Below are 13,409 nucleotides of genomic sequence, written 5' to 3'. Positions count from 1 at the left end.
TATCAGATCCGTTGCAGCCCCTTTTTAAGAGATTTGGGTATGGAGGAAAATAGAGGGGGTTGTGTTTTCCCTGGAACACTTGGGACACATATTCATAAAAGACCTACAAAAGTGCATTTTGCATGATACACTCAAAAAAATGATTTGTTAAACCATAATGATTTAATTACGTGACAAAATTCCACGCAATTACATTATGTTACTCTAATTTAAATGAAATATGTACATAATACATGATTCACTGTTGTTAACCCAACACACGTTTATCTCATTCATCCAATGTAAAATGAATGCTTCAGGTTGACATAATTTACTTTAGTTAACCCAACACATGTTTATCTCATTCATCCAATGTCAAATTAATAATTCAGGTTGATATATTTTACTTTAGCTTACTTTTGTTTACGATGTTGGTTCTATTTAATCCAATTGCATGGAATTTTGTCACATAATTATAATATGCTGATAACACTAAATGTAGTCTAACAGAACCATTAAGTCACAGAAACACAATTGTGCTAATAAAAAACTTTATTAGAACAAAGTGAGAAGTTAACATTTTCTTTCTAACATTGACTGATTAAAACACATTATAAAAAAGAACCTCACAAATGGTATCAAAAATGTACATCAAATGGTATCAAAAATGTACTTCAATGTACTTCAAAATGTATCAAAAATGTACTTCAATGTACTTCAAATGGTATCAAAATGTACTTCAAATGTTATCAAAAATGTCATTCAAAGGGTATCAGACATTTTCCTTAAAATAGCAAATGTCTGAAAACATTAGACATAACTCAAAACTCAAAAACATTCCTAACAGAGAGCAAATTACCCTACAAGCCAATTGTCAGGCTCATCACAGTAATACTAAAATAAAAAAATACATCCTTAGACTGTATGAGCTCTTTCTTACTAACCCTAACCTAGAAACATACATGTCACTGTTTCATTCCTCCTCAAATGTGTATTTATATGAATGAAATATTCCTTCTCTGTTGCAATTGAATTACACGCACACAACTGACAGTGAAATTTGGATAATTCTATACGCTGCTGTGATGTTTGTTTGGCATGGTCTCTGTAAATGTGGCTTGAAAGATTGTTCCAAGTCTTAAATGTGCATGGACAAGTGGCATTAGGTCCTATCTATCTGAACGCTCTCAGTTTGTACGTGTCAACGATGAATCTTCCATGCAAACCAAAGTTAGCCATGGAGTGCCACAGGGCTCAGTGCTTGGACCTATTTTGTTCACACTATATATGCTTCCGTTAGGCAATATTATAAGGAATCATTCTGTAAACTTTCATTGTTATGCGGATGATACTCAACTATATTTATCAATCAAGCCTGATGAAATTAATCATCTAAATAAAATTCAAGACTGCCTCAAGGACTTAAAAACGTGGATGACCTTACATTTGTTGATGTTAAACACGACCAAAACTGAAGTTATTGTACTTGGCCCGAAGAATCTACGAAACAAATTATCTAAAGATATATTAACTATGGATGGCATTAATTTAGCCTCCAGTGAGACTGTAAGGAATCTTGGTGTTATATTTGATCAGGATTTATCCTTTAACACCCACATAAAATCAATTTCAAGGACCGCCTACTTCCATCTACGTAACATTGCAAAAATCAGGCATATCTTGCCTCAAAACGATGCAGAGAAACTAGTCCATGCATTTGTTACTTCAGGGCTGGATTATTGTAACTCCTTATCATCAGGGTGTACCAAGAAGTCAGTCAAGTCGCTTCAGCTGATTCAAAATGCTGCAGCTCATGTACTATTCATACGATTCATCTTCCTATTATACACACATGCATTTCCAAACATTTGGACTACCTATGTTGCAAATGTATTATCTTTTCAATTTACACACGGCATCTATTGCACGTAGGCCTGTCGCGATAATCGATAAATTGACTTATCGTACGATAAATAAAAATGGACTCGATAACTTTTCTGAGCTCGATAAATTGCCGTTTACATAAAGATGTGACCAGCATTTTAGCCTGGAGCGCTGTGGCTGCCAGGCGCGCTGTGAGGGGCGGGGCTGACACACAGCCAGGTCAGGACACTCCGCGTGCACGTGCAGCAGCGTAGCAGCCAAATTAATAATATAGCGACAAGCGGGAGACAACGTGTGACTTACTCGCGGGGAATTTAAAGTGCAATGGAATTGGTTACAAAACCTAACTACACATCTCGATTCTCCGGTGTGGCAGTATTTTGGATTCAAACCAAATCAACGTGGCGAACCTACGGACTTGAATGAGCCGGGCGGTGTGTCGCATTGGTTTAAAAAAGGTAGCGACAAAAGTAGGCAATACCACGCATTTAAACCACCTAAAACACAACCACCCCATTCCGTTTTTCCAGCTGGCAGCAAACACGGCAGCTGGAGATGGAGAGGCCCCGCCCGACAATGCAAACATGTTGGTGTTCCTTGCTCGAAAACTTAGAAAAACAGATTTGGATATGGCCTGTTGAGGCATCTGGGTCTTTGACAGTGGACTGTACACTTGACTGTTGTTTTAAGGAGGTTTTTTTTGCTTGTGAGATAATGTGTGCTCATATTTATTTATTTATGTATTTATTTATATATATATATATATATATATATATATATATATATATATATATGAGAGAGAGAGCTCTGTTTTCCAGCCTGACTATTTAATTTATTGTTTTGGTTGTGTGATTTAATTAATTTATTATAATTTAATTAATTTGTTTTATTTATTATATATAATTTATATATTTTAATATTATTTCACATTTCATTTGCAATGTTGAATGTTCAATAAAAAGTTATGTTTGAAAGGATGTACTTGAATTATTATTATATATTATCATTATGTCTTAAAACGGTGCCGACAATATTATCGTTTATCGCAATAATTTCCAGAAAAATGTATCGTCCAACAAAATTAATTATCGTGACAGGCCTAATTGCACGTCTGTCCGTCCTGGGAGAGGGATCCCTCCTCTGTTGCTCTCCCTGAGGTTTCTCCCATTTTTCCCTTTAAACTGTGGGTTTTCTCAGGAAGTTTTTCCTTGTACGATGTGAGGGTCTAAGGACAGAGGGTGTCGTATTGTCATACTGATATTCTGTACAAACTGTGAAGTCCACTGAGACAAATGTAACATTTGTGATATTGGGCTATATAAATAAACATTGATTGATTGATTGATTGATTGATAGGCGCATGGATATCAAAAATTACGACCATAATGGCCATGTCTTAGTTTGAAATGCTTCAACAACAGGCGCCTAGAAGACACTGACGTACCACAATCTTTGCAGTTCCACATGTACTGTTGTAATCTGAAAATCAAAGAAAAATATTTGTATTATTATATGTTATGGCAACCACCATAACATAGCCTATATGCGCCTATATGTTTTAGTAATTTACTGATGTAAATCAAGCAAGGTCAAGCAGTTCTTAAGATTACAATGTGCTAAAACTTCAAACTTGATAAAAAAAAATTAAAAAGATGCTGATTACTTACCGCCAGTAAGAAGAGGTTGCCCTGCTGCCAGCAATGTCATTGTGTTTGTTCCCAGGACACCTGTGAATAACAGACATGGTTAGGTTAATCTGCAGTAGCATGCCAACTCCAAGTGCAATATCATTTGGGTAGAAACTATTATTTGAATTACTAGACTAAATTAGTATTTAAATGCCGAATGTGAATTATGTTTAAATGTTGAAGTTAAATGCATCAATCTGGTGCACTGTGCGCGCTCCCGCGAGGTGCAGTGGACATGCATAACACGGCGCTACAGTTCACGAGCCCGAATCACCGCCGACCCCCGACCCCCCCCCCCCCCCCCCCCCCCCCCCCCCCCCGTTGTACAGACCGACGGGTAATAATGGATTTTGACGGAAATGTTAAGATCCAGCGAAAAAGTCAAGCGCCACCTGTAAACAGATGTACTTTTTCTTTATGTATCTTACTAAGTTGTTTGTTGCTCTTTCCTGGCTGCTAGTTCAGTGAGTTTTGGTCGCACAGTGAAGTGCCGCTCCGGCAGTACTACACCCATGCATTCCAGTAGTTATTGCTCCATTAGCCCTCACATACATGTAGTGTTGTATTATTATTTCTAATTGATATAACGTGCAGGCACTATGACTTCTTTTGATTTGGATCAAAAATGGAAATATGGCGTTTTAGAGTGCATGGCAGCAAGGCACCGTGCACGATATGCCAAGAAGCTAGCTAGCTAGCCGCTAGTTGTGAAACACTTTAACATCAATTTAGCTGACTTCACGGGTCAATATTCACGGTAGGTGTATGATATTACCTCATACCAACGATGTTTCATATTTGTAGACCTCGTCAATACATGAATTAATCTAGATAGGACTACTTACCACATGCATGGGGGTCGTCTCCCTCGTGTGTGCTGCGGTCTTCCTCCGTGGTGTACAGTCTATGGGTGTGCCTCGCGATAGATTACGACGTCATGCGTCTCAAACTAGCAGGTGTCATTAAACCAATGCATTCCATTCACGTCAGGTCAAACTAAGTGAATCTTGCTAATTTAAAAGCCATGTTTTTTAGCTGGTATAATTAAATCCAATTATGTTTCACCCCTTGCATCGACGTAAACAAATCCTGTTAATTTAAAATCACATAGTTATATGTTGGTTCTATTAGATATAAATATGTTCAGCTCAACACACATATATTTTTCATTAAACAAACTCAAAATAGATAGACTGGAGTAACTCAGACCTATAATCGGTTTTTTGAGTGTAGGTCACCTTTAAGAAAGGTTTTTTTGTTAGGTGTTAAATAATGGTCTTTATAGTGAATACACACACCATTCCTTCTTTTAAACTTGCTCTTTTAAGTAGCCAGAAACATTTACTCTTTCTGGCTAAATCTGCCATATTTTTGTAATGGTATTAATATGCCTGTCAAAGTGTGAACTCAATTTTAGTGAAATGTTTTCTATATGACATCATTATGAAGAATGTGCAGTGTTTGCGTGTGTTATAAATTGACCGCATGGTTAATGTTGAATTAACTGCTTTTATATAGCGTCTTTCTACCTTACCAGACAAATGGCTTTAAAATGTGCCTGTCCAATCATTTACACACAAATACAAACACACCAATGGTGGCTGAAATGAAGTCCTGTCCATCAAGATAAACTTGCTTGGCTTCCTGTCATGAGAACAGGAGGAGCTGGGGATCAAACAACTATCCTTTTGATAAAGAGAACAACCCGTTCAACCTCCTGATTCACAGCTGAACATATTCATCCCCATGGGACAGATGGTTTGGTCATGGTCCCTCCAGATGAAAACAGATGAAACGCTTGGAATTTCTGGCTTGTGACTCCCTGTGCAGGGAACCATGGCCACATTTTGACATCAAAGAGCCAGGATCATGCCTGATACTTTTTAGATGTGTATATGTATGAAGCTGGCTCAGGCTACATGCTTTTTTTCTTTTTTGTTGATGTATTTATGCTGCAGTCTGGAGGCATATGGACCTACCCTGGCTCAGAAAAACAATGAGAAAAGGCCAGTGCATATCAGCAGCTTTGTAAACAACTTCTAATTAACTCATTGATTACACACACCTGGCTCAGTCAACCATGAGATAACAGTGGCCAACATTCTGTCAATCTCACATACTGTAACCTCTGGTATGATGCAATGTCAGCAAGAGAGAAAGAGAAAGGAGAGAGGAGGGAGACAGCCAAGTGATGAAGAGCATTAAGTGGATTATCAGACGTGTAAGACGGTAAAAGTAATAATTTGTCTAGACAATGCGGTAAATGTCACTCTGTTAACCTCCAACTGTTTTAGCATAAAACAATCTTCCTTAACCCATCGGAAAAAAATAGCCAGCAGCTCTATTGCATAGATTGGTTAATTCAAAATTCATTAAATAATGCCATCAACAACTTGTGCTATTCACAGTGGGGTTACCAAGTCCTCTGAATCGAACAGTTTCAACTTTAAACGAATGTATTTAAATTAACAATAATCTAAAATGAGGCCTAGAGACGTGTGCATGTGTATGTAAATTGTGTGCTTTTGTGTGTGCCAGTTTACAATACATCTGATAGTGTGTGCATGTGTGTGTGATTCTGATCTGTGTGTCCCTCAGATAAACAGGTAATTGGGCCTTTGTTGTTATGTGGATAGGTAGCTTTCCTGCTGCCCTGAAGCCGGGAGAGTCACAGCAGGGAACAATTAACCACATGAAAGAAGTCAAGGCGATATTCAGATTGATGAGTGCCATCGGGAACCCAAACATGTTCTCTGTCTCATAGAGACGACAGTCCTCATTTTGGCAGATAAATGATGGCTGCTCTCCAAATCTCTGACATTCAGAGGAGGATCACAGTGCCTGCAGGACGTCGACTGGCCTTTATTTCCTATTTCTGGTATAATGAGTATTTAGTCTAGCCATAGCTGAAAGGTTTAGTACAGAGTTTCAGTTTTATGTACATGTTGCCAGGAATATTGCATCGACTTCAATTGTGTTTCTAAAAATACTCAGTTTACCTGTGGGTTGGTATTGAAGGACTTTTGGAGGACAGTACCTCAGAAAAAATTCTTCTAATTAAAACGTTTTAAGCAAATGTTTTTGAAGAAAGGAATCAGCAGTGAATTAATTAAGATGTAAACATACAATGTTACCTGCTTCTTTGCTGACCTTCACTCCAGAAACCAATGCCAGCCAACAACATCCACATAATTACGTAGTTATGGCTTATACATGTAGCAAGCTACTTTAGAGGTTGTGTATGTGTGTCTTACAAACGGCCTGAATCCATAGAGATAGATCTGTTCCATCCTCCTCTAATAAAAGAGGATGAGAGCACCTGTCGCACCATTAGCAGCCTTTTTGTCTCATCTATCTAAACTGACCTCACCCTCACCTCATGTACCCTCTCCTCTGGATCTTTTGGACTTATTTCCTAACTCTTAGCAATTATATGTGTCCAATCTCAATCACCTGTAGTCCTATACAACTGGTTTGGCTATGATATTTGGCATACTGTCATTTGCAAAAACTTTCTTTTGTTTTACTGCATTGTCCAAGGGGTTTCAGTCACCTCTGCAACATTACTCTGCTTCTCCCCTCTTTATAGCACTGCCCCACAGTGTCCTCCTCCTCCTCCTCTCGGCTGTCTCATTATGAAAGCTAAATTAACCATGGCGCATACCTTCAGAGCATGCAGCGGTTTTACAGCGCCATCGGTCTCGCCTCACAAATACTCCATCGTGTAATTGAATATCAAATCTACCGGGGCCCTTCATAACTGACTGACCCTCTGCAGGCACGTTATTGCACAGAGAGTTGAATCTGCACTAACAGACACATGTAGATGCATTTGAGACAGCTAGCTGATGCTCTTATCCACGGTGGCTTACAGTGATTGCTCAGCGCCTTGCTCAAGGGCACTGCATACGATAACTATTGGGTTTGATGCCAAATCAGCTGGCTCAGGATGTTGTTTATAGCTGCAAGGACAAACGGCTTTCAGAACACGCTGATAAAGAGAAGCCCTCTGGAAATTGGTTAGACATACATTTCAGATAACTACAGTCATTATAATAATTACCTTTCTTGGCAAAATATGTATCATGTTGTTAATTTTGCTTGTCATCTTTTTTTGAATGCCAACAATTATGGATTTATTTAAATGATTCATAAAATGCACCAACCCATTTTTTTATTCGATGTTTTGTGTCATAACAAAATAATATCTCCCGCTATTGACGAAATAGCTTCTGTTGAATCTCATTACGTTCTCATAACTAATAATCAACACTTTAATGCATATAGTTCAGTTTTAATCTTTTGTTGCTGCAAATGTTTTTTAGTTGTTAGGTGGTGCAATCCCTACGGACACATTTTAAACTTGCAGATAAATATATTTTGGTTATATTGAATATAGTTTTTATGATTTAAAGCTCACCTATTATGCAAAATCCACTTGTTCACGTCTTTTATACATAAGCATGTGTCCCCTCTGTGTAAAGAGATTCTGAAAGTTTCAGGAAAAAATATTCTCTCTCTTTTTGTCCTGATCCATTTCTATAAAAACCTGTCTGAAAATGAGCTGATCAGATTTTGACCACTTTATGATGTCATAACGATTTCTTGGCTTGTGAAAGCATTAGCCAATCACCAACCAAGGTAACACCCGCCCACCTTATCACCTGAATCTCCTCCTAGAGCACCATGGTGTTCTTTTTAACCAAATATCTCTCAGAGGGGCGTGGGGAGTGGCTCCTTATTCTCATCTAAAGTCAAATATAGAGAATCAGCACTTTTGAAACAGGGTTGAAACAGAGGGGATTATGGGATGCTGCAATGATCTGTTTGGTATTTGGAGCCAAACACTTCAGAGACATGTTTTGTATATAACTGAGACCTATAATATATTGATGAAAAGAGTATAATAGGAGACCTTTAAATTATTTAGAATCCACAAAACTTCAGGCCACATAATTGATTATATTTCCACAATGCAGAGTAACAGTTCATATGTTTGAATTTCTTTTTGGCACTGGCACCTCTCTCGTGTGGCTAAGCATGCATAATATGGCTTGAGTTTGGGTCTGTCTGTTCCTTTATGTGCACGTACCATTATGTCTACAGGCGCTCCTGTGATTCCATTCCTGTGTGAGACCTTGTCTTCACACAGCCCTCAGTCAAGGAACAAAATGACCCATCTATTCATTCCCTTCAGATTTGAAAGGACGTGGTAGGTATAGAAAACCTGAAATGTCAAGCTCTCAGCTGAACCTGCCTAGTAATGAGGCATCAGTATTGGCAGTTCTTATTAGGTTTGCAGACATATTTGCAATACCAGAATGTGCATACATATTAAATGTCAGACATGCACATCTATATGCATTACTGCACTTTTGCCCAGCTGTAATGCCAGAGGCTGCTGGTCTGTGGGAGCCTGCCAGCATAACAAAGCTCGTTTTAACATTGAGGTTCCTTTAATTCAAGGTCTGCTTTACATTTCGACATTTCCTGAGGTTTGTCTTTGATTTCACTCTCTTTTAAAAGCCTTCATTTATCACAAAGTGCAATCTTTTGAGCGCTGAGCAGTTGATTTTTTTTTCTCACAGTTACTGTATTTGAACCATGTTGTCAGCTCCACTCCCAGAGCTTACTGATACCGCATGCTGCCCCCTAGGTTCAGCCTCCACTAATACAGTCTGCGCCGCCAGCTGTGGGGTAATTCATATCTCATTAGTGTAGGCAATAATGACTATCCCGGAATCTTGCGTGTCCTTTCTCTCTCTCTCTCTCTGTCTGGCTGCTTGTGTATCTTTTTTTGTCCCTCTCCCGAATCCTCTACCCCCGCCAATGCCCTGCTGGAGGGAGGTATTAACATCCCCCTAGAACAAAAAAAAGAAAGAAGCAAAACAAACAACAATTAGCTTCCTGTTGACATGGAGAATGGTAGACTCTTCCTCCGCAAATTACCCCTCGCTGAGGAATTGGAAACTGAGATTCTCTTTAGTTTCAGTTTAATGAACCGTCTACATCATTGATAATCATTTACTGGCATTACATAGCCCACACATTCAGGCCCAACTTAATTTGTACTAAACTTCAGAAGGCTAACTCTATCTATCTCTATCTAAAAAATCTATGAAATTGTCATAAGTGTCAAATCAAAGGCCAATTCAATTTGTCTTGCCGTCACAGAAAAAGTCAAAAGATTATATTCAACATCTTTAAAGTAAAGATGATGCAAAAATGTTAAACAAGATTTAGCATGTGACCTCGTAAGGTAAGTTCTTCAAATGTGTTCCTCGTGAAATAAAAAGGACGTTCTAATTATGTGAGGAAATATGTACTTTTTTAATGACAGTCTTTAAAAGGAATCACATAGATCTTACACCATGACATTTGGAGCGCAAGAGCATGAAATTCAGTTCATCCTGTTTCATGCACCAATGTGATGCTCTCCTATTATCTATTGCCTGTTCTATCTCTTTTTCTTTTCCCTTTACTCCTCCCCCTCGTTCAAAACACTGTCTGCTGCTCAAACTGCAGTAAATATGTCAGATGAAAGTTAGACTGTGTCTGCTCTTTGACTCCTCTGAGAGACTCCAATTTACCACAGTCTAAATATAGAGCAGCTCAGAGCTTCTTTTCCACAGATATCTTATCAACTGATGTTTGCAATGTCTAATGGGGAGGGGTTTGTGTATGTGTTATAGCTTTTTCTTTGACTAAGTCTTGAGCGTCTTGGCTGTCATTGTTTGTTTTGCCGTCATGAGTAAACTGAGGCAATACCTGATAATTAAGTTGTGTGGCAACTAAGTAATATGCATCACTAACAATAGTTGATAACTTGTAGGCAATGAAGCAAACCATCATACACCAAGGTGTGACCCAGAATAGTTAACATTTGTGCAGTGATAATTGTACGTTTTTAATTGTGCTTTTAGAAATCTATTCATATAAAACAATATTAACTTTTATATAAACATCATTATTTAATTTTGTTCCCAAAAACGTATATTGTATGAAGTCTAAAGCCTTGAAACCGAGCAAATCTAAATGATATACAATGAATAGTAATAGCATGCAATCTTCTGTTCACTAAGTAGAAAAAGCTAAATAATTTACCCCCACTCTTACAATTAATCATTTATCAATTAAATTCAGTCCCATCCCCTCTTGTGTAATGAGACCTCGATATAACACTTTCAATCACTGAGTGTTTTCCCTAATTGGGTAAACAATGGTGGGGCTTATTACAAGAAGATCAACCTATAAGAGGGTCAAAGTGATGTGCTGAATGTTTTCTCCCTGTGCCTCCTAAGGCTGAAGACACCCATTAGTTAAGTATCATATATAAAATGCTGTGTTGAATTGAGGGGGTGTTTACTTTGGCAAAGTACAAAAATAGAAGGCAAAAGTGCACACAGACACACAACTTCTGCGTAAAAGGTTAGGTCTGTTATTACTCCATGTGTTCACATTTCAAGGGTGAGAGGGTCAATTCATTTGTAGGAACACTCTCAATTACAGTAGTTGGTAATGGTGGAAACCCTGTGTAAACACTTCACTGTGTTTTGGATGTGTCGACCTGCAAATCTTTGGGTGTACACGCACAGGTGGGATTAGCATAAATCCTATACAACTCTTGAGCAACGTACTTGATGAACCCCACACAAAAGAAAAGCACTGACTTGCTAACTAGGGTGATATATTGTGAATGCCTCATCACATCCCACTTTGCTCTTGCTTTAAGTTATGAATATTACACATTTCTAAGCCGCTCTTTGTACAGAAAAGTACCCTGAATATTTTTGTGCTAATGTGAGGAGCTACAGAAAAATCTATTATGCTTTTTTAATACCGCAATGGGAATACTGCAAGGCAGGGGTGTCAAACTCAAATACACAGTGGGCCACAATAAAAAAATCGGTACTAGTTGACGGCCAGACTGGTTCAATGTTTATTGCAAAACTTATTGAAATGAACTTATTTCACATATTAAATCTGGAACTAAAAAAGCTTAAATGATTGCCTATAAAAAAAAACATTAAATAAAGGAAAAATCAGTTGCATTAATTTCTTATGGCTCTATCTGCAGCTTTTCCGGAGTCATTTCTTATGATTACATTTTTCCCACGGGCCTTGAGTTTGACATAAAAAATTACCAGCGTTACAATTTTTGGATAGAAGTTTGTAACCGGCAGAGAAAGGCTAAGAGATAAAAGTGATTAGGGTTCCAAGTCTGAAGTCTTCAGTAAAAAACTAATCATGCACTCTTTTAGCTGAAGTGGCAGAAAATTAGGTATACAGGAAGGACCACCATCCTCTGAGGGTTAATCAATTCAGCCCATAACGTTCACAATATTCAAACATGGAAATCCATAAATCACAGCTTGTAAGTCAACAGCAGAGCACTTTATGTACATATCAAACAACCAAAGGTAAAATGAGGTCTGCCACTAGAAGAAATTCATTCAAAATCAATATCAGTGCAAATACTGAATATATTTTTGACAATTAGCTATCCTCCCCCTTCAAGAAACGCAAAAAAGTCAGGTTACATTATGACAGCATTAAAAGTCCACACAGGGATGTAGTCTGTGCAGACTTTTAATAGATTTCTTTTAACCATCTCTTTTTTTTTAACCAGATGTTAATTATGATGCCACAACGAATAGGACCCTCTAACACTGTATTTATTATAACTTACTTGGTGATCTTTCTGTTAGCCAAGTCATTTTTGTGCTTAAACTTTACCAAACCTTGACCATGTGTCATAACAAGAATCAACTATAATTACTATCTACGAACAAATAAGATGGTCCTCAAAGAACAATGTATAGTTCAGTATACAACAGCACCCAGCATTACACAGTCCCAGATAAACAACAAGACCCTCACAGATGATTATGAATGTAGACATACTGTATACATTTACATGCATTTAGTTCATAGTAGCACCTGTCAATGTAGTCCAAGATGAATGTGAGCTTAGCCGTCAATAGCAGACATCAGTCAGTCAGCCTGTGCAACCATTCATTTATTTTACATCGCTTTGCATTCCACCCAGCTCACAGCACCACTTCAACAGGTAAAGTTATTCAACAAGCAACTTCTGCAATAAGAACATTCCTCTTTATTGAGTAAATCTTACAGCTAATCGTTTAATCTGCTGTGCTTGATGTGAATGTGAAAGCATTAGAGAACATGTCTTTCTGCTCTGAGCTGATCTCGGGAGCCTTTTCTTACAATAACCAGCAGCTCTGCTTGGCTGTCTGGTGGGTAATGGAACAAATAAATGATGCATTAAAGAGTTTTGGGGGAGATTAGAAAAAAGAGAGAGATGGAAGCAAGCTGGAAGTAAGGGAGAGACAAAGCCGGGCAGCAGTGTAGTCTCCAGTGTACTTGGGCAGTATAGTTCAAAAGACGCAGACTGAGAGTGAAAAATGATAGGTAGTTAATCGATTGTGGCTTTATTTCAAGGAAACTTGAAAAGGAGAGAGAGGAGTGAGCTGACCACAGATACAGCTGTGTGACTTAAGAGTGCAAAGCTTACATTTTTCGTTCTTATCGAGTAAAGGAAGAAAAAACAAGTTTTTATCCAAAACATATTAGATGTATATATTTTTTAACCAACACAAGCCGCAACCACTGGGCTACAGGTTCAGTTTTTGAGGAATATTGTATTTGCTTTTCTAGACGTTTTACCTTGGCAAGAGTCCATGAACAGTCAGTTTGTGACACTAAATGTTCTCAGTGGACATATAGAGTATACATCATTGAGTTGCAGCCAGATAGTAACCCTTTATAGTTTAAACACACTCAGACATGTCATTAAGAAATGTGCACAGTTTAACCTCACATCAACCCTTTTAGTAG

General features: G+C 38.0%; 1 long non-coding RNA gene across 1 annotated transcript; it reads right to left on the bottom strand.

The window, feature by feature from the left end:
* Positions 1-680: 680 nt before the first annotated feature.
* LOC307020085 lies at positions 681-4,460 on the bottom strand. The gene is made up of 3 exons (XR_013802772.1): positions 4,397-4,460; positions 3,531-3,590; positions 681-3,342 (listed from the first exon to the last, which is right to left on the bottom strand). It is a non-coding gene; the product is annotated as an uncharacterized lncRNA (long non-coding RNA).
* Between the last annotated feature and the right edge of the window lie 8,949 nt (positions 4,461-13,409).

Source organism: Notothenia rossii (assembly GCF_949606895.1).
Source record: "Notothenia rossii genome assembly, chromosome: 9".
Classification (NCBI taxonomy): domain Eukaryota; kingdom Metazoa; phylum Chordata; class Actinopteri; order Perciformes; family Nototheniidae; genus Notothenia; species Notothenia rossii.
The sequence above is the reverse complement of the archived record's forward strand: the minus strand, read 5'-3'. Positions and strand labels throughout refer to the sequence as shown.